The sequence below is a fragment of the Leopardus geoffroyi genome, chromosome B2 (assembly GCF_018350155.1).
Source record: "Leopardus geoffroyi isolate Oge1 chromosome B2, O.geoffroyi_Oge1_pat1.0, whole genome shotgun sequence".
In the NCBI taxonomy this organism is placed as follows: Eukaryota; Metazoa; Chordata; class Mammalia; order Carnivora; family Felidae; genus Leopardus; species Leopardus geoffroyi.
The window spans coordinates 8,771,175-8,793,689 of NC_059332.1; the positions used below are offsets into that span (position 1 = coordinate 8,771,175).

Consider the following 22,515-nt stretch of genomic DNA (forward strand, 5'->3'; position numbering starts at 1 on the left):
TCACTTTTGCAGATTTCTATGCAAATAAACTTGAAAGGCAAGATGATATGGATAGATTTTTACAGGACCACATATTACCAAAAAAAAAAAAAAAAAAAAAAATTCACCTATTAGAGAAGAAAGCTTTTTAAACAGACCAATTCCCAGGGATGCCAGGGTGGCTCAGTCAGTTGAGCATCCAACTTCGGCTCAGGTCGTGATCTCCCAGTTTGTGAGTTCAAGCCCCACATCAGGCTTGGATCCTCTGTCCCCCTCTCTCTCTGCCCCACCCCTGCTTGTGCTCTCTCCCAAAAATTAAAAAAAAAAAAAAATTAAAAAAATAATACGTAGACCAATTTCCATAGAAATTATACAGAAATTTATTTAGAAGACATCCCACAAAAATCGAAAGGTCCAGATGAATTCACAGGGCTTTTTCTCACTTCTTACCAAGTCTTTAAAGTCTTTTCTCACTTCTTACCAAGTCTTTAAAGACAGATACTTCGGGTAATCTATAAAGTATTCCAAAGCACTGAAAATGAAGAAAAATGTTCTAATTCTTTTAATGAAAAACAAAGTAACAGATAACCAAACTAGATAAAGACAGTTCAAAAATATAAAATACGGACCACTACCAGTCATGGATATCACTGCTAATATTTTTAGTATTTTTAGTATTTTTGCACAGTAAATTCAATGCAACAATACAAAAATAAACACACCATGTGGAATTCACTCTGGAAATGCAAGGTTATTTCAGTATTAGGAGACCCACTAATAATATGTACAAGACATTAATACATCTAAGAAGAATAAAATCTATTTTGAAACAACTTTCAATGAAACTCACCATCCATTCTCAATAAAACTCTAAGAAAATGCATATTTGTGAATAGTTTCTTAACATGACCAAATACATAAAATCCAAAAGCCAGTATTTTTAGTTAAATGGAGACACGGTAGAGTGATTTCAGTAAGACAGAGAACAAGGTAAGATTATCCACAACATCCAAAACTGCTCAACACTGTACTACAGGCATCTGCCAATATAATTAAGAGAAATAAAAGATAAAAATTGGTTTAAAAAAAAAAAGAAGGAAGGAAGAAAACTATGTGCATATGAAATGACAGTGCACCTAGAAAATCCTTTCAAAAATTGATGAGAAAAATTAACAATAAAAAAAAATCGGTTAAAATATAAAAATAAATATAAAAAATATAAAGTAACAATAGCCTTTGCAGACAGTCACAAACAATAACCAATGTGGGGAAAAACAATAGAATCTTCATCAGACGTAGAGAAAGCATCTAAGAGAGCAATAAAAACCATAAAATTCTCAGGAATAAACTTATTAACAAGACATATCCAAAACCTATATTGGGGAAAAGGTTAAAACACTCCTAAAAGAAACAGATGTAGAACTGAATCAATGTACCATATCTTATTCTTGGATAGGATGAATCAACATCACAAAATGTCAGTTCTCCGGGCACCTGGGGGGCTCAGTCAGTTAAGCGTCCGACTTCAGGTCATGATCTCGCAGTTTGTGAGTTCGAGCCCCACATCAGGCTCAGAGCCTGGAGCCTGCTTTGGATTCTGCATCTCCCTCCCTCTGTACCTCCCCCGCTTGCTCTCTGTCTCTCAGTCTCTCTCAAAAATAAAATACACATTAAAAAAAATTTTTTTTAATGTCAGTTCACCCCAAGGTAATTTATGATTAACTTTTATTTACTAGTAAAAGTACCAACTACTTGTGTCATGGAATTAGAAAGGTGATAGTAAGGTTCATTTGAAAACCTAACATACAAGAACACCAAGGTAAAAAAAAAAAAAAAAAAAACATGAAAAATAAAAAAACTCAAGGAGAGATTAATTCTACCAGATATCAACTCATAAATAAAACTTCCATAGAAAAATGAGCAGACAGAACACAAGTAAACAAACAGACCGGCAGAATAAAGCAGGAAGCCCAAGTTAGACCTACATAAATCTGGAAATGTAATATATGATAAATGGGGCATCTCAAAATATCTCAGTATGGGGGCACCTGGGTTGCTCAGTCGGTTGAGCTTCCGACTTTGGCTCAGGATTATGATCTTGCAGTTCATGGGTTCGAGCCCCATGTTGGGCTCTGTGCTGACAGCTCAGAGTCTGAAGCCTGCTTCAGATTCTGCATCTCCCTCTCTTTCCCTGCCCCTCTCCTACTCACACTCTGTCCCTCTCTCTCTCTCTCTCTCAAAAATAAATAAACATTGGCACAAGAACAGACACTCAGATCAATGGAACAGAATAGAGAACCCAGAAATGGACCCACAAACGTATGGCCAACTAATCTTTGACAAAGCAGGAAAGAATATCCAATGGAATAAAGACAGTCTCTTCAGCAAGTGGTGCTGGGGAAACTGGACAGCGACATGCAGAAGAATGAACCTGGACCACTTTCTTACACCAGACACAAAAATAACCTCAAAATGGATGAAAGACCTCAATGTAAGACAGGAAATCATCAAAATCATCAAGGAGAAGGCATGCAAAAACCTCTTTGATCTTGGCCACAGCAACTTATTACTCAACACGTCTCCGGAGGCAAGGGAAACAAAAGCAAAAATGAACTACTGGGACCTCATCACAATAAAAAGCTTCTTCACTGCGAAGGAAACAATCAGCAAAAGTAAAAGGCAATAGACAGAATGGGAGGAGATATTCGAAAATGACATTATCAGATAAAGGGTTAGGATCCAAAATCTATAAAGAGTTTATCAAACTCAACACCCAAAAAACAAATAATCCAGTGAAGAAATGGGCAAAAGACATGAATAGACACTTCTCCAAGGAAGACATCCAGATGGCCAACCAGCACATGAAAAAATGCTCAGCATCACTCATCATCAGGGAAATACAAATCAAAACCACAATGAGATACCACGTTACACCTGTCAGAATGGCCAACATTAACAACTCAGGAAACAACAGATGTTGTTGAGGATGGGGAGAAAGAGGATCTCTTTTGCATTGTTGGTGGAATGCAAGCTGGTGCAGCCACTCTGGAAAACAGTATGGAGGTTCCTCAAAAAACTAAAAATAGAACTACCCTACGACCCAGCAATTACACTACTAGGCATTTATCCACGGGATACAGGTGTGCTATTTCGAAGGGACACATGCACCCTCATGTTTATAGCAGCACTATCAACAATAGCCAAAGTATGGAAAGAGCCCAAATGTCCATCAATGGATGAATGGATAAAGAAAATGTGGTGTGTGTGTATGTGTGTATGTATATATGTATACACATATACACACACATATATACATACACACATATGTATATGTATATAAATATACATATGTGTGTATATATATATATATGCGGATATATATACATACACACACACACACACACACACACACACACACACACACACACACAATGGAGTATTACTCGGCAATCAAAAAGAATGAAATCTTGCCATTTGCAACTATGTGGATGGAACTGGAGGCTATTATGCTAAGTGAAATTAGTCAGAGAAAGACAAAAATCATATGACCTCACTCATATGAGGACTTTAAGAGACAAAACAGATGAATATAAGGGAAGGGAAACAAAAAAAGTATAAAAACAGGGAGGGGGACAAAACAGAAGAGACTCTTAAATGTGGAGAACAAACTGAGGGTTACCGGAGGGGTTGTGGGAGGGGGGGTGAGCTAAATGGGTAAGGGACACTAAGGAATCTACTCCTGAAATCGTTGCACTATATGCTAACTAATTTGGATGCAAATTGTAAAAAATTAAAAAAATTAATAAATAAAATAAATAAACATTGAAAAAAACACTTCGATAAAGATAAAATGCTTAATAAAAAGTGCTGGGACAATTAAGTAGCCATCTGGACAGGATGAAAGTAGACCAGCACCCCAACACCACACATAAGCATGCACCCCAAATGGATCAGGGATGCAAATGTAAAAGAATGAAACCATACAAGGACTAGAAGAAACCATAAGCGAGCCTCTCTTTACTCTCAGTGTACAGAAAGTCTATGACTTCACTAGGAGTCAAAATCCAGGAGAAAGTGGAAAAAGACATTTTATAAATTTAATGATGGAAGTTATTTTATATGTCACTAAAACACCATAAGCAGAGTCAAAAGATAACTGGAAAACTGTTTGAATATCTCTGTGCTATGTATCATAGACAAATATCCATGATACATAAAAAAAAAACCCTCCTAAACGCTGAGACAACTGATAAGAAATAAGAAAAAGATGTGAACAACTAACAAAGATATAAAAATGGCCAAACATATAAAAAGAATTAGAGAAGGAGAGAGATGAAAATGACAATCTGAGACCCCATCCTCCCTGCTGAATGGTAAAATTAACAAAGCATGACAACAACAATGCTCTGTTTGAGGGGCCGTGGAAATGCCCAAGTTTCACATAGACTCGACTCAGAATGCAAATCAGCACCACCCTTTTGGTGACACCTCTATATGCACTCACCTTTAAGCGAGCCATTTCCACCCTAGAAATGGATCCTGATGATACACTAACGACAACATAAAAATCCACGTGCAAAACCCAACTAAGCACAGCACCACTTGGAAGTGCAAAATACTGGAAACGTCCTCAATGTCCACACACAGGACACACTTGAATAAACCATGACAGAGTCACTAAATGAGGTACTTAGTGCAGCCATACCAAAGAGCAAGGAATATCTCCACCACCTGATGTACAGTTCCTAGGCTCTATTACGGAATAAGAGAGTATCTAGAGTATGCTATGAGTTAAGGAAAAAACAAAAAGAAATTTTTAAAAAGTACATGGACTCTGCATACAGAATTCGGTGTAATTTATTTTGTGGGATTATGGCCCACAGAATAAGTGACCATGAGTCCATACTGAAATAAATAATTCAACAAATAAGTAGGGAGAAAAAAAAAACAGTTCTCCCGAGTAAAATTCCAATTAATAAATACAAAAGGCATGATAGAAAACTCACAACGTGACTGGTGCTTGTATGTGGAAAAAAGGAAGAGTAAGCCAGATGTTACGGGAGACGGGGGGGGTGGGGGGTGAAAAGAACAGAGTCATGTGGATGGTGAAAAGGGCGACAGGGCACTGGTCCTTCTCTCAGCAAATGACTTAGTATATAGTTCTGCCTTTGAAAATCATGCTAATGTTTCACATACCCAAAAAACAAAAATACAAAAGAAAAAATAAAAATTAAAACCAGACAGGAAGTGGGCAGAATCCACAATGGAATATGAGTGGCTTCAAATTAACTTAATTGAATCACAAATTAGTAACATAACCACACTGAATCTAACTTTGGAAAGCATCATTTTGACTACATACTGTAATATTAAAGACAAAAAAGGGCTCAAACATTATATGCTAGTAAGAAAAATGTCTTTTTCACAGGAGGATGGGTTAGGAATTCCAAAACTGTGCTACCCGTTTCATAGGACTGAACAAGTAACATGTACACCATGGAAAATGAGAGGTGTGTTTCTCCCTGCTACAGAATGGAGTTGCATATAAGAGGCGGGAAGGCTAGAAATAAATCCCCTGCAGGTGAAGTAGAATCAAAGAGATTGGTATGACCTCATGCTCTTTAACAGATACAGATAAACACAAATAAACAGAAACAGATGTTTGTACACCTATACACATCTCCTAACTCTGTCCACTAACACCGCCTAGAAGTGATGGCATCTCAGTAACAAAGAGTATATACCCAGTGCTCAAATTAGGTGTCTTTAAACCATTCACCAATGAAAGGAACCTAGACTCCTTGGAGAAATGGCTCAATCCAGAACTGAAGCAAGGAGAGGACAAGATAAGCCTGGACTAGCTCATGTACAGAAAGGAGCTTCCACTGGCCAAATCCCTAAAACTCTGAGTAATAAAATATAATGACAATGAGAGATTATGCCCCACAGAATAAATAACCTTGACCCTAAAATGAAATGAAATAAATAAATAAATAGGAGTCCGCTCTCTTCCTCACAGCAAGATTCCAATTAACTAATGTAGACGGCATGATGGGAAGAGAAAAATCACCACCTGATAAATCCTATAGTATTAACTATTGCAGGCAAGAATAATCAGTGGCTAAAATTAATGGTGAAAGCATGATAGAGTATCACCAAGCAAAAACGTCACCAAATACTTAATAATAACTTCACAGTGGAGAAAGGCAAAAGTCACCGCCTTAATGAAGTAAGTTTAACCCCTAGTTACTGGATGTTAGAGTTAACTCAACAGAGATGCAGGCAATGTGCAGAACCCTGCTGGTGTGACCCTCAAGGATGCGGATCTATCACTCCTGTAGGCTTGATAAGATGCACGGCTGAGGCTCATCATCAGGAAACACCAGAAAAGCTCAAATGAGGCAACATTCTACAACATAAATGACCAGGAGTCTCCAGAAGTGCCAATGTCATGAGGACAACGACAGACTAAGAAGTTGTCCCCCTAACAGAAAGAGAGCTGACGTGCCTACTAAAAGCAGTGTGAGACCCAAAGTGGGACCCTAAACTAAGAGGAAAAAAGACAAAATGTAAGATCTGTACAAGGGTTAATCATATTGGATCAGAATTTTTTTCCTGGTTTGATAACTGCATCCTGGTAATGTAAGACATCTGAACATTATAGAAGTGGAGGGAAAGATCTACGGGAAAGCTTTGCGCTATTTTTGCAACTTTTCAGTAAGTATGATATCATTTTGAGATGCAAGTTACAAAAATTCTGATACTCTATGAAGTCCCAGCCAAAACATGTTCAGGGACAATACTTTTAACAGCCAATTATTAGAAAAAAAAAAAACTAAATGCCCATCAATAAGTGGTTAAATAAAATTCCCTTGTACATAAAATAGAACCAATAGAATCCATGAATAGGTACGAGCACAAAGTATTCTATAAATCCATAAATGAAAGGATAAGGAAGCTTTCTATCTACCTGCAAGGAATTATTCCAGGATATACCTTTGAAGGAGGGGAGGAAAGTACAGAGAGAGGGCGGAGAGTGGAAAGGCAGGGGAAAGTGGAGGTCTAAGAGCTGTTGTAACACTTTTGCTGCCATAACCAACGATGCAATGAATGATTAAATCCCTGTCCCTGCAGACAAGTGTTTTCACATCTGTAGGGGAGGGCCGCAAAACACAGAACTGCTAAGTCAAGAAGACTGCAGTAATTCCAATATATTTGAATGTACCAGCAATGTATCAGAGTAAACATCTCCACCCAATCTTAGGAGCACAGGATCTCCTAGGGTGGGGCGGGGTGGGGAGGGGATCCAATGTACTCAGCAAAATATAGTATCTCATTTTTTTTCATGTTTTTTTAATGTTTATTTATTTTTGAGAGAGAGAGAGAGAGAGAGAGTGTGTCAGAGCACGAGAGAGGGAGGGGCAGACAATGAGGGAGACACAGAATAAGAAGCAGGCTCCAGGCTCCAAGCTGTCAGCACAGAGCCCAACATTGGGCCTGAACCCACAACCATGAGATCATGACCTGAGCCGAATTGGGACGCTTAACCAACTGAGCCACCCAGGTGCCCCCATAGTATCTCATTTTAACTTGCCGTTCTCTGACCACCAGGAAGGATGAAACTCTTTGATGTTTACCTGCATGTCCTTTCCATAAACTGCTTGCTCATACTTTTTGGAAACTATTCAACTAAGTGGTTTCATTCAAGGAGACCTGTGATATTACTGATGTCACATCACATGTGTGTGTGTATATACATATATGATTTTATACATGATTTTTTATATATTTATATAAATACAAATCATGTATACAGATATAAAATTATATTTTTTTAACCTCTGTGGGTTTTCTTTTCCTAGATATTGATTTGGGTGTTTCCCAGGCTACACAGAAATTTAAATCATTAGGCCATGAAACCAATCAAATCTTTGTGATTATGACACTGGAGACTGCAAGGGCCACTCAGTGGGCAGAAGTCACAGGTGCCTGGTTCCTTCTCGTTAAGAACAGGTCTGGGGCGCTTGGGTGGCGCAGTCGGTTAAGCGTCCGACTTCAGCCAGGTCACGATCTCGCGGTCCGTGAGTTCGAGCCCCGCGTCGGGCTCTGGGCTGATGGCTCAGAGCCTGGAGCCTGTTTCCGATTCTGTGTCTCCCTCTCTCTCTGCCCCTCCCCCGTTCATTCTCTGTCCCAAAAATAAATAAACGTTGAAAAAAAAAAATTAAAAAAAAAAAAAAAAAAAAGAACAGGTCTGTCCAGCATGAAAAAGTCCACACGTCCTGCATGAGCTTTAAATGTCCTACTGAACATTCATGTAGGTAAAAAACATATTCACAATATCTACATTCTAACTCTATTTCACATATAAACACAACGCATTTTTTTAAGCAGATTCGGGAATCCAACTTTTATGAAAATGCAGGGAAGGAAAAAAATCACGTTTTGCTGCACTGAGAACTTTACCAAGAGTCGTCATCTGGTCTAGAAAGGCCCGTCACTAGGATTAGGCCATTCTTGGCTTTAAGCCATTAAGGCCACACAGATGTCACGCCACATTCAGTACCCTCACATTCAGTGTAATTCTATATGCATTCATCTCTTACTTTTCCTGGTGCCTCCATGCCTGAACATTTCCATTTTGAAACGTATCTATTACCTTACCAATTTTTGGTTTCTCCCCTTACATTGTATTCCGAGCACTGTCATTTGTTATTGTGTGTGTACGTAAATTATATTATTTGTGAATATCACTTCAGAATAATAAAGGGTACATACAGTGCAACGTACTTGTTATACGAAAGGATCTCAGAGCCTGAAAAGGTTCAGAAATACTGCTCTAGGATTACAGGAGAGGAAAGACTCCCATAATTCCAGGCCTCTGACCCTCCTCTCCTTCACCCCTAGCAATACAGATAAGGCTCCCCCTCTAATGTCCATTATGCAGTGAACCTTGTTCCTAAAACTTGGTGTCTCAGCCACGTCAGTGTTCTCCTCAGACATCCAGTTCTCAGGCTCAAATGCTTAACTGAAGCTACTTAGGCAACAGGACAATGAGAGGAAAAGAAATATATACTCAGAGTGCCATGTGCCCAGGATATGCTCAATGGAATACCCATCAGTTCTATTTTCATATTTTTTAATTACCATTTTAAAAATCACTTGATCAAGTATACCAAAACCTTTGTTATTTAGTAAAGTGGTAAAAACGTCAAAACAGTAAATTAATCTATGCTTCAACCATGGATGACCAAAAAAAAGTATGAAATACGTTGACTCGAAACATTTTCTCATTCAAAGAAAAAACAAGTCTTTCTCTGGTAACTATCATACAATATTGACACGTGTTTAAGGAAAGCATCAAATTAAACTTTTTACTTTTGCCGTAAACTTTCTTATCTGACCCCTCATATAAGAGAAAAGAAATTTACGAGCTAGAAAGCATGTCACAGCCTGGCACAAAGGACGAGCTGTTGATTCTAAAACATTCTATGAAAGAGATCTTTGACATACACATTAATTTGTAGTTTTCCCAGAGCAGTTTCTATCATGTGATTCTGTCAGTTTCTTTCTCCATGTATCTACTGAGGAGACAAGCACGCATGTGTGCACGCACACACACACACACGCACGCACACATTCAGCAAAGAAGAAAAACACTGAAGAATAGGCCATTAAGACGTAACTGTGTCTGGGCAGTTCATAACAGTGGTTCAGCAGTGTATCTGTGCAGGGACACAAAAAGGCACTGTTGCACAATGTTCGGGTGCATTCCATGAGAAGAATTTGATACCCTTAACTTTCCTCTAATATCCAATGGCACCAAACTACAGAAAATCTATAGCAAGTTTTATTGGACTCATCCCACTGGTTAGATGTTCAGTGGTTACTTCTAACTCTCCATTTTTTTCATGTTAGGTGTATAACACTGAATTTCCATTTTACTGAAAAGCAGCATTGTTCTCAGCTGAAACACTTTCTAGAATTATATAAAATAACATTTTCTAATATTTAATTATAGAATGAATTTCAGTCTCAACCTGGCTTCCAATTGGTTAAAACCTTCCGTGATATTCCATTTTCGACCCTACTTTTGTCTTCCACTAGTTTTGTTTTCTACTAAATTCTTTTAAAATCTCTAGTTTCTAAAGCAGGTTTAGAATTATTATATCATAAAACTGAATCTCTGGAACAACGAGATACTGTCCTCATAGATTCCATTTCAAATACGCTAACTGTACATCTTAGGAGCAGAAGGTATTTGAAAATCCCAATTACTCATTATCATTATTATCATCATTATCATTATCCTTAGTGTGTGCAAACATCTAAGCCATGAGCTCTCTCCTGTATGTTTTGTTGTTACATCATCAGAAACAGGTCCGGGTAAGCAAAAAGAGAAAAAGTTCTCAAATGGCAACTATGCTGCTTCTTAAATGTTCTTAATAAAGAAAAAAGGAGAAAGAAGGGTCATTTGTCCATATTGAGAACATAATCTAATACAGGGATCCAGACAAATAAGAAACAAAATATGTATTTTGCCCCAAAGATTACATCTACAGCAGTGACATCAAGTTAGCCCCCAGATAAAGTACTCCCTTTCTCCCCTACCAACAGAACCCCAATTCTGTTGGGAACAACAATGACCAGTCTGAAATAAATAAAAATATATTTCCTGCTTCCCTTATGAATAGAGAAGTCATCTGATATGGTTCCAGCCATTGGGATAAAGCACACAGTTTTGAGTGGGACTTCCTACAAAGCCCTTTAAAGGAAGGACAAAGTCAAGCGGCACTGTCCCCCCTTTCGGTACTTCCTCCTTTTTAGAAAACACATATAATGGCTGCAGAGGAGCACTGACGTTCCACCATAATGGAAAGATCTCTAAGACTGCCGGGACCTGGCACTTCCATGCTCGAATTGCTAAACCAAAGCCAGCAACTTCCTAACTGTGGACTTTGTATTAGAGAAGAAAACTAAATCCCCCATCTTATGTAAGCCTCTATTTTTTTTTTTAGTTTTCTAGGACATACAGCCAAACTTAATTTCTAAGTAAGGCAACCTGATAGAAAACAGGGATACAGAAAAAGTTCTATGAAAAGCTACAGGGGAACACTCTCGTTCTGACAGAGGCAGGGGGTGGTGGGGGTCAGGAGGATAAACCTAGAGAGAAAGCAAAACGTATGGTTTGGTTCATTCATTTGTTCAACCATCATGGTCAACCACAGTTAGTAGGTGTCAGGATGCAGATAAAACACATAGTGGCTACCCCTAAGGAACTTTGAAACGGAGTACAGGCACATCAAGAGATGGTTAAATACAGGATTATTCATATGGGACAGCCACACACAGCCATGCCGGACTATGTCTACAAGCACTGTGTCTAATAACCCACAGAGCTGCTATCCAGCCATCAAAGCCTGTATTCAAAAGTGCCTTAAGGACTGGCCTCAGCCCTTGAGCTATAAAAACAGTAAGAGAAATAAACATAGGGCACTTTGAATAGGATTTGCCTCCACAGATAAGGCTAGTAGCTAAAAGCAGTTTCATTTTACCTACGGATCCTGTTTCCCCTTCGCAACCACTCTCTCCAGTTTTCCACGACTGCAGACAACCATGCCTTAATATAGTCTAAAATCGAGGTAACCCTTCAAAGTGGCCCGGAGCACACCTAAACCTAAGTGCAACCATAAGCAAGGGACAGCAACAGTTAACACGTGATGTTTTAATACCCTGTTTATAGGTTTAAAGGTCCTATGTTTTTTTAGTTCGTTTATTCTCAGTTATTAAACAATACCACTGAGTGCCTAAAATTTAAGAAAGATTACGTTTCTTACGTTTAGAGCATAGAATAAGGAGAGAAAAAAATACACAAGAGTCCTTTTCTCTGTTGTATAAACACACACACCAAGAATAAGTAGAATGTCTTTGAAACCAAAACAATAGGAAATCACTCTTGGCTGAAAGCACGGGCCCAGATCATGTTGATTTCTTCTTTAATCCTGCTAAAGCAAGTTTCTGCATGCTTTCTGGGGCCTCCACCTACAGAGCTGTTAGGACAACAGCCAACACATATATTTAATTACGTAAGTATTCAACGCTATCAGCCAGCTGTTGCCAGTACATAATACACTGACCTCTTTCACTGACTCTCTTGCTTAAAATGGCAAAAACAAAGCAACTGTTGATGTAACAGTAATCATGAAATATGCAAAATACTATTCTCCAAAAAGATTGTAGATAACTACAAAAACTCAGTTTTGCATTTTAAAATGACCTACTACATCTAAACTGCTTTTTCTGTTCCTGATTTGCAAAATAAGTGACTAATCTTTCAACTGTGAGTTTATTCCCTCATTTTGCCTTATTCAAGTCTACCAGAAGAAGTTCAACCCTAAAATACATGTTCTCCTTTATTTCCCATCAAGTTTCTCACTGGGATATACCACGTAATAATATCCCTGAACTCCCATTCATCTCCATGTTTTTCCTTGGTTAGGGGACAAGTGACATAAACCTTGTAACGAGGAACTGGTCAAAATCTTTAGGAATCAACAGAGAGTTCTCCATTTATGTTTCCAGAAAGCATGTTCCTCCAACACCATTATTAACCCCAGACTCGCTGATGGGGAAAACCAAATATAAAGTCCTTGCAACAACAGAAAATAGACTAAACAGAACCATAACTTAGGACTTGAATAACACAAATCCACACGTGGTACGATGATAAGGCCTAACCCCTAAACAACAACGTACCCACAAAAATGTGGTCTGTACCAGTATCCCCGTGCACATACATCTTACTATTTGACCTCTCTCATAACGTCCTTTCTCAAGTCAACCTTACCAACGTTTCAGCTTCCTCCCCTGAAACAGCCGTGTGGATTTGTGTTTTGTTTTTTTAATTCGGTGGTATACCTGTTTCCTGCTCATTTGGTGAAACTGAACAATTTGATACTCAAAAGCAAAATATATGCCATGGTATTAATATAGCTATATAATTTATATATTTAACCAGAGTAAATACATTAACAATGACTTGCTGATGCACAGACAGCATGATGCTAACCTCTCTTCCCCAAAAAGAAAGAATCAGTTCGACCTAACTGTACAAATATGTATCGAGTAATTACAATTGTGTGTCAAACTCTAGACCAAACATTACCAGGTTCTTATCTACACCTTTCTTTCCTACCCTCTGACTCAAGATGAGATGCTTCAATTGAGCCAATGGTCAAGGTCCTGAAGTTGGCCCAGCTTAGTTTGGCAAGAAGAACAAAGTCCTGTCATTCACAGGTGGACTTCTGCCAGCTTGACCAAGTGACTACTCCAAGAATTCCTATCCTATGATCCAGCAATTGCTCTACTAGGTATTTACTCAAAGGCTACAAAAATATTGATTTGAAGGGACACATGCACCCGGATGTTTATAGCAATATTATAAACAATAGCCAAATTATGGAAAGAGCCCAAATGTCCACTGCTGATAAATGGCCATGAGAAGAATGAATCTGGCCATCTGCAATGACATGGATGGAGCCAGAGTGCATTATGCTAAGAGAAGTCAGAGAAAGACAAATACCATATGATTTCACTCATATATGGAATTTAAGAAACAAAGTAAGTGAACATCGGGGTGGAAAAGGGAGAGGGAGAGAGGCAAACCATTAAACATACTCTCAACTGCAGAGAACAAACTGAGGGCTGCTGGAGGGGTACTGGGTGGGAGGATGGCTTAAATGGGTGATGGGCATTAAGGAAGACACTTGTGATGAGCACTGGGTGTTGTATGTAAGCGGTAAATCACTAAATTCTACTCGTGAAACCAATATTACGCTGTATGTTAACTGTAATTTAAACAACACCTTGAAATTTAAAACAAAAGAATTCTTACCCCCTTTCCTACTCTCTCTGGAAAGACACCGTGCAGCAACAGTGACCAATACAAGTTTCCTACCTCACTAATGACATGAGGCAGGTTTCTTCCTAGTTTACAAGGAAAACATAAAAAGAAAACAGCATGATTTCTTAAAAAGAAGGTCCATTAACAGGATATTCGAAAATTAGAATTTTTTCCCCCTTTTTGCAAATATACAGACTTGTCTCCAACAAGAGATTCACAAGGGCCTTGGGGGACGATTCTTAGAAGAGTTGACAAGCAGTCTATTAATGGTTTCTGTGTCCCAAGAAAAGGAAGATCATTACACAGTAGAGTCAGCGGGTCAGAAACTCCATAAAAAAAGAATTTTCCTGAGGTCAATAACCTGACCTCAAGACTCACAATCTAGTAGAATGTCAAACATGTAAACAAATAATAAAATGTAATATTCAACAATAGATGTTTGTACGGGATAAAGTAGCAGCAGAGAATAGAGGGTGATTAACTCGGTGGACCTTGGAGGTAAGGGGGGCAGTTAGAAGGGAGATGACCTTACAGATGATACTGCCTTTGATAGGAGTTCCAAACGAAGAACAGGTTGCCAGGCAGGATTACATGAGTGTGTGGGTGTGTGAGTGTGTGCGTGCAAGTGCACGCACATGCACACGTGCATGCATTTGGGAGAAAGGGGGAGCATTTTCAAGGGAAAGGAAAGAAAACGTGCAAACACATGATGTGTTTAAAAAATCATATAATGTACGAGAAAAGTAGAAGTCTAAGGAGCCACAAGAAAACAAGCTAGAGTGGGAGGCAAGAAAGATTTTTTTTAAAGACCTTATTACACTAAGAAATTTTACCTTCATCCTATAGCTGGGATGGAACCACTACGGGGTGTGAAGGAAAGGAGAACATGGACTGGCCCAGAAAAGTAGCTGAAAACAAGTTAAAATTTTCCTGTGAACTTATGAGCAAGAGATACTGAGGACGGCAACTACAGCATTAACAACAGGAATGGAGGGAGAGGGTTACATTCAAAAGATATGTGTCTAGTCCGCGGCAATCTGACGACTCCTGAAGAGAACACAGTGGTTCACCGCCGGTTCCAAGAGGAACACTTATTACCACATAAGGAATAAAAATTCTAATAACAGCGAGCGAAAGTAAGGAGAAAGAAGATGGGGCACCTGGGTGACTCAGTTGGTTAAGCGTCCCACTTCGGCTCAGTTTTGCGAGTTCAAGCCCCGCATTGGGCTCTGTGCTGACAGCTCAGAGCCTGGAGCCTGCTTTGGATTCTGGGTCTCCCTCTCTCTCTGCCCCTCCCCCACTCACACTGTCTCTCTCTCTCTCTCTCTCTCTCTCTCTCTCTCTGAAAAATAAATAAATGTTAAAAAAATTTTTTAAAAAAGGAAAAAAGAAAAGAGGAGGAAGAAGGGTTAAAAGGAGAAAGGAAAAGATATTCTAGAAGGAAAAGAATCAAAGAAAACTCACAGACTATCTGGAAGATGACCGTGCAAGCAAACAAGACAGACAGCATGAGTGCAAACACCAGCGGGGGGTGGGGGGGGTGAGGGGGGTGGGGAAGGTGAGGTACATAACATGGGTTTCCACATGATGACTGGAGGGGTCAATGAGTCATGTCAACAGAGAAGTCCAGGAAGCAGTCAGATATGCACGTCTGGATCCTGGAAGGGGAGAGGAGAGTCAGAAACAGAAATGTGAGAGTCATCGGCACACGGACGGTATCAGAACAAGTGAAGGAAATGAGAAAATGGGAGGAGGAAATGTCAGCTCATACTAAGCACGGCACTGTTCAGGGACAAAAACCTCACGAGGCCATAGCTGATCCAGGACATACGAAGTTAAACAGTCCACTATTTTTGAACTAACATTCCATATGGAGGGAAACGTGCTGGTGAGCAAGGAAAACTGAAGCAATGAGACTGTGCCTGGTAAAATTATACTCAGGCAGCTGCCACTGACAGTTTAAGGACATAAAACTGACAATGAACTAAAGCCACCGCATACAACTAGAAAAGCCAAAATTGAAACACCAAAGTTAAAAAAAAAAAAATAGACAATGTGCAGTATTAAAAATTAAGTTTATGCTTATTTATTATTATTTTTTGAAGAGAAAGAGCACGCAAGCCGGGGAGGGAGAGGGGGAGAGAGAAATCCCAAGCAGGCTCCATGTTGCCAGCACAGAGCCTGATGCGGGCCTTGAACTCACAAACTGTGAGATCATGACCTAAGCTGAAACCAAGAGTCAGATGCTTAACGACTGAGCCACCCCGGCGCTCCAAAAATTAAGTTTAACAGAACAACTTCTGTAAGGCCAAACTAAAACCTACTGTTAATTTTCTCTTCCAAAAGATAACCTGATTACTAGTGAATCTAGGTTAACAACACAATCAGTCAAGCTTTTTATTCTCTTATAAACTGGATAATTACTAACTGAAAGGCCAAGCATTTCTCTGTTCTTAATAGGTTAGCTTTTTTAAAACATTGTACAAATTCATGTTCAAACAATACTATGCTGCGTCCCCAACTTTATGAAGAAGAACTCCAAGTTAAAACTACATAGAGCAAAAAAATGACTTCATAATAGGAATGACCATCCAATAACTTCCGTGTTCTATCAACAGAATGCTATATAAGGAGCTGTCCTGTAGACAAAAAGATGTTATACAAAGTAAGTAGTCTCTGTCTCAACCGTTTTCTTCTCTGTTCATTCCTTCTTAAATTTCCAATTGTTCTCTCAAGTAATTTCACTCAGACATCTAAACCTTCCCTTCCACATTACCATTTATTTCTATAGCAAAGGTGGTTCAAAGAACCAGTGACTCTGGTCTATCCACTATCAGCAGGGCTAAAACCACACTGCCCGTTTGGGTTAATCATGCACCAGGTCAAAAAGAGGTTGACAGCCCATATGATCAAAGCAAGCTGGCTATTCTTTCTGTCATTTATATAGAACACACAAGATGTGTTTATTTTCACCAGCCTCTGAATGACCTCCTTTAGGTGGCATAGAAAAGATCCCACATTTCTATAAAGCATTAACCAAAGGAGTTTTCTTATTTGATACTCTCATTAAGAGCAAGTTTTACTTTTTTGAAACTTTTGATCTTTTTCAAGAGCCCCTCAAGTTAAAGGCCATATTGTCTAAATCAAACTGGTGTAATGAATAAAACAAGGACAGGGCAACTAGCAAATGCTCAAGAGGAAAGTGCACACATCCAATATGCTGCTATCACAAAACATGGGGCTCATTAGTGATTTTTTTCAAAACCAGCAAAGGCAACAGCATTTAAGATTTCCAAGTTCAGAAAGCAGCCTCCCCCCACCAAAATCACTCGACTTCATTTTTGCTACTTAAAACTCCCACTCGCTTATCAATCTGAATACCAGTAACACAAACACTGCAAAACCTTAATAATTAGATCAACTAGAAGAGAGCCAGTATAAAGTGCTCAGCAGCACAGCCTACAGATTAATACAGACGTGCACTTTTGTATCGGGTACGTTAACTAGATTAACGAATTATTTAAAGATCAAATGCTGTATTATCAGCACTAGCTTATAAAATGAAGACTTTCAAATAATTTTAAGCCACGTTCTCTCTGACCAACATTAAATAACACTGCCTACAATACTGTGTATACTGTGAAGTTTGACCATCACCACCAGGGGGAAAAAAAATCAGTCTACCACTGTCTCATTAGGATTTCACAATTCATGGATTTTAATCAATGAGATCGATGATTCATGAATCTTAATATTAATGGTATTAATGACATAAAAGACAGTAGATAAATCCCTTAGAGTTATCTCTCTTTACTCCTGCCTCGGTGACTCAAGAGACATAAATATGAGGTGATAAGTAATTAAAGACAAACAATTATTAAATACCAAAAATACAATGGGAGAGAAACAAAAGCAGAAGATCAGAAATGATCACATTCAGGAATGAGCGGCAAAGTGAAGCAATCGTTATTCGTACAAGATCTAGATTTTTAAAAAAATAGGTCCCAGCTCATCTTTGTAAATCTTTGAATTTGAGCAGAAGGGATTAAGTGAAGCAGAACAGGAAGAAGGAAAAACCTACTGGACTCTCCTGAACTTAAATGTCGTCTCACTATCATCAAAAAAAAAGAAAAGAAAGGAAGAAGAAAAAAAGAAAATGAATTCAAGAGAGGACACTGAAAGGGAAAGGATGAAGCCAGGAGACTGGAGGAGAGTGTAGACGACTGAGGGCGCAACAGAGTGCATAAAAGAGAGTGTAGACGACTCAAGGTGCAACACAGTGCGTAAAGGAGAGCGTAGACGACTCAAGGTGTAACGGTGCACAGAGTGTAGATGACTCAAGGTGTACCAGAGTGCGTAAAGGAGAGTGCAGACGACTCAAGATGTAACAGAGTGCATAAAGGAGAGTGTAGACGACTCAAGGTGTACCAGAGTGCGTAAAGGAGAGTGTCGACGACTCAAGGTGTACCAGAGTGCGTAAAGTATTCATCTCCCATCCTCTGTTAAGAGATAGTGACGACAAGGGAGGAAGCAGCAAAGTAAAGCACGAGGCTTGGCACAAGCAGGACATCACTGAGAGTCTCTCCATGTATAAAAATGTCACTTGAATTTGACGTTTCCTCAGCATTGTTATTGTGTCTTTTACCGGATTATATTTATTCTGGAAACAAATCAAATACTGGCATAGGCTTTATGTTAACAAGAACTGGTTGTGATTACCAAAAGCCTTTAAAGCCATTAAAAGAAAAAAAAACAACACTACTTAATCACCTCCAATACTGTTTTTACATTTTTCTTTCAGTTGAGCAGAAGAGTGCACTAAAGGAGTGAGCTTGCTGCCACCAGTGTTTAAAGACGGTTTTCTCCTGGGATGACTTCATTTAATCATCCCAACACCGCATCGTTCCTGGGAACCACATTCACAACACAGCCGTGTATACGACAAAACCCACTGACACACGTTATATCTGAGTCTACAAACAGTCTAGGAGCACAGCCATTAGCTACATTGCAAAACAGAATCACAGAAACCAAATCCTCTGGGTTCTGTACGGAGGGGGTATCCACAGCATGAAAATACCCTTACATCTTATTTACCTTTCCTAGAAGGAAAGAGTAGATAACCTGGGGACACGACCGACTTCTCATAAAATGAAAAGCATACTTTGAAAACGAGCAGCATCTGGCAATCATCATCTTCGGCTTGCTCCCCACCGTGACTCCACTCCCTTGCGCCACCCTGCATCTCCACCACCCTCCTCTGTTCCCCACCGCAGTGCAAGTGGCCCCCCACCCCCTGCTCCTCCTGTAGTTTCTGAGTTGAGTATACCATCACATTCAGCTATCACTTCTATGCAAAAAGTATAAACTCTGTCTCTTAGTGTTGGTCCCTCTGATGACTGCCTGAGTCCTACAAACGCTTCCCTGACAGCTCTATCTGGGGGGCACAGTAAGAAAATGACTGAACACAGCGACTCCAGTCAGACTGCCTAGGTTACAATCCCAACTGCACCATTTGGGAACTGAACGGCCTTACAGAACTTCCTCTGGAAAACAGATGCTGCCTCATCTGGAAAAGCGGAATAAAGCTGTAAGCCACAACTCAGTGACAGACTGCAAAAATTAAGCTAGGTGATATCCCACTGAGGCAAAGCATTCCAAACAGTGCCCAGCACACAGAAGGCACTCAATAAAGATCAAATAGGATCATCACTTTATTAGAGTATTTATAGCTGTGACTTCAAATACAGCCTGTTCCAAACCAAAACATGTCTTCCCTCCAACTGAACTCCCCGTCTGGCATTCCCCATTATACTCTAGCCAGTGGTCTTAGAGTCATACTCATCAATGTTGAAAGGATAAAGAATTCTTCTTTTTTAAGTCAACTCCTTCCTTCCCTACCCGAGTGCCTCCATGTGAGATGAGGTCATCGGCTCCTAAACTATTTCAACTCTTGCCCTCCATGGACTCCTGAGCTGTACTTGTCCTTACGCCCAACCATCCTTCCCACTGCTGCAAGAATTAATCCTGAGAGACCAAGGGAGCAAACATGGCTAGAAAAATAGTTCTTTTAAAATACCTTGTACAGTAGTATAAAAATAAATACTGTACAGGTACAAGGAGAAATAACATGTTTTTTTATATAATAATAAATGATATTGGAATAATGTGGTTGTCCCTACACTGTTAAGGGGAAAGATCTAAAACAAGTACAGGTACTATATGAAGAAATTATACATTCCTGGAGAGTCAAAGAAGGCCCAGATACCTTATTCGTGGACTGGAAAACTCAAAATGTAGAGATGCCAATTCTCCTCTCAAAGTCACCATGAGATTCAATCTTATCACAATCATTACCTCAACAGTATTTCTTCCTTGTTGAACCTAGAATCTGATACTAAATTTATGTGGAAGGACAAAGGGCAAAGAAAAGCCAAGATATTCTTGGTAGATATCAAATATCTAGACTTAATATAAGGCTGTATCAATCACTGTGTGGAACAGCACCAAAAGAAAGAAAGAGATCAATGGAACCACACAGAGATCCCAGGGACAGACCCAAACATCTATGGACACTCAACATCAGAGTGAGTAATACATACACAAAGGAAAAGAATGGATTTTTTTAAAAAACAATAAATGATACTGAAAAAAATTCACTTTCTACATGGGGGGAAAAAAGGACACTGGACCCCCTTCCTGGTACCATACAACAAAAATTAACACCAGATGGATTATAAACTTAAAGTATAAGAGGAGACATTTAAAAGACAATATTACAGAATACCTTAACTCTGAGGTAAAGAAAAGCTTCGTAAATAGTAAGAGCACAGACCCAAAGGAAAAAAATAAATTTTAATCCAAAATTTTTCTTCATCATAAGATACCATTAAAGGAAGTGGGGAAAAAAAAGCTACAATTGATGTCTGCTGCCTATACAACATGTAAAGATTAGTATAGAGAATACATATAATATATTCCCACAAACAGTAAAAAAAAGAACAGGAAAAAATATTTAAAAAGCCATTTCACAAAAAAAGATAGACCCAAATGGCCAATAAACATATAAAAAGATGCTCAACATCATTAGTAATCAAGGAAATGCAAATTAAAAGCACAGTGAGCCATCACCTCTCCCACGAGACTGGCAAACACCTAGAAGTCTGACTATATGGAGAACTGGCAAGAACGTAGCGCACAGCCATTACTGCAGGCAGTGAACGCTGGTACATCCATTCAGGAAGAAGAGTCTGACATTACTAACATCTGAATACACATTCACCTGTGACCCAGTGAGTCAACTCCTATGTCCGTATCCTGAAATCACGCTTGCCCGTGTGCCCCAGAAAACATGTTCACAATGTTCAGAGCAACAGTGTTCATAAAAGCAAAACGCTGGGAAAACTCAGTACTCGATCAATAATAAGATGAACAAACAGTGACAAATCCATCCAGTGAAATGTAAGAAGGACCAGTTATTTTATATCCATCAAATGGATAAATCTAAAATCCTATTGCTGAGGAAAAGAAGCAAATCTCTAACATCAGTAGGTCCAACAAATGGAGTTCAAAACAGGACAAAGCTAAACCACATGTTGTTTGGGGTGATACTCTTCCTAAATGTAGATTTACTAATAAAAGTGAGGGAACAACTCACAAAAGTCAAGGTAAAGATTACTTCTTAGGGATAGGATACAAAAAAGGGACACGTGGTGGTTTCTAAAGTCTTGGCAATGTTGTAATTCTTACACTGAGTGGTTGCTATATAGGTGCTATGTTTATTATTATGTAAACTGTACATGTTTCATAAATGTCTGATATATTTCATTTGATGTATTTGACAGAAAAACCCATGGGGGCTGAGTATGAACGGGATGTGGAGAGGTGGAGCATGTAAGAAGTCTGGCTGGAAAGACAAGAAGGAAAGCAGCAGCACAGCTACAAGGGGCCCCGGGACCGATGAGACCGGAGCAGGGACAGCTATAAGGGGCCCCCGGGACCAATGAGACCCGGGCAGGGACAGCTACAAGGGGGCCCCGGGACCGATGAGTCCCGGGCAGGGACAGCTACAAGGGGGCCCCGGAACCAATGAGTCCTGGGCAGGGATAGCTACAAGGGGGCCCTGGGACTAATCAGACCTGAGGTTTCAGTACCCATGGGAAGGCACCAGTGAGATGAAGAGACGTTGAGAACATAGGAAAAGGAGGACATAATTTATAAACCAAGGTTTCCAAGAAGGTGAACAGGAGGAGATATAGAGCACATATGCAAAAGGAAACATCTTTCACTTGAACGTGAAGGAGCAAAAGAAAGAAGGACTTAGATGCCCTTCTCCTCCACTGAACTTCACTCCCCTCAAGGCCAGGCATCGTTAGTATCGAGAACAATGTTAATGGGCAGGAAGGAAAAAAGAGGGAAAGACTGTTTTGAGTTGATCCAACAAGTGTAGACTGGGTTCCCTGAGAAGAAGACGTCATTACTACTCAACAAATATTCAAATCACCCATGGGAAAAGTCCACATTAAAGTTACATTCTTTATCACATAAAGTCAAAACAGTATAATCTTAAAACTCCAATTCATACTTTTTTTGATACATACTAAATTTCATATATATGTATACATTTACATACATGT

At 39.3% G+C, this 22,515-nt stretch overlaps 1 protein-coding gene across 8 annotated transcripts in view; it reads right to left on the reverse strand.

Moving 5' to 3' along the window:
- CDKAL1 (CDK5 regulatory subunit associated protein 1 like 1) overlaps positions 1–22,515 on the reverse strand; it is a 715,645-nt gene that overhangs the window by 578,204 nt on the left and 114,926 nt on the right. The gene's annotated exons all lie outside the window — the stretch shown is intronic.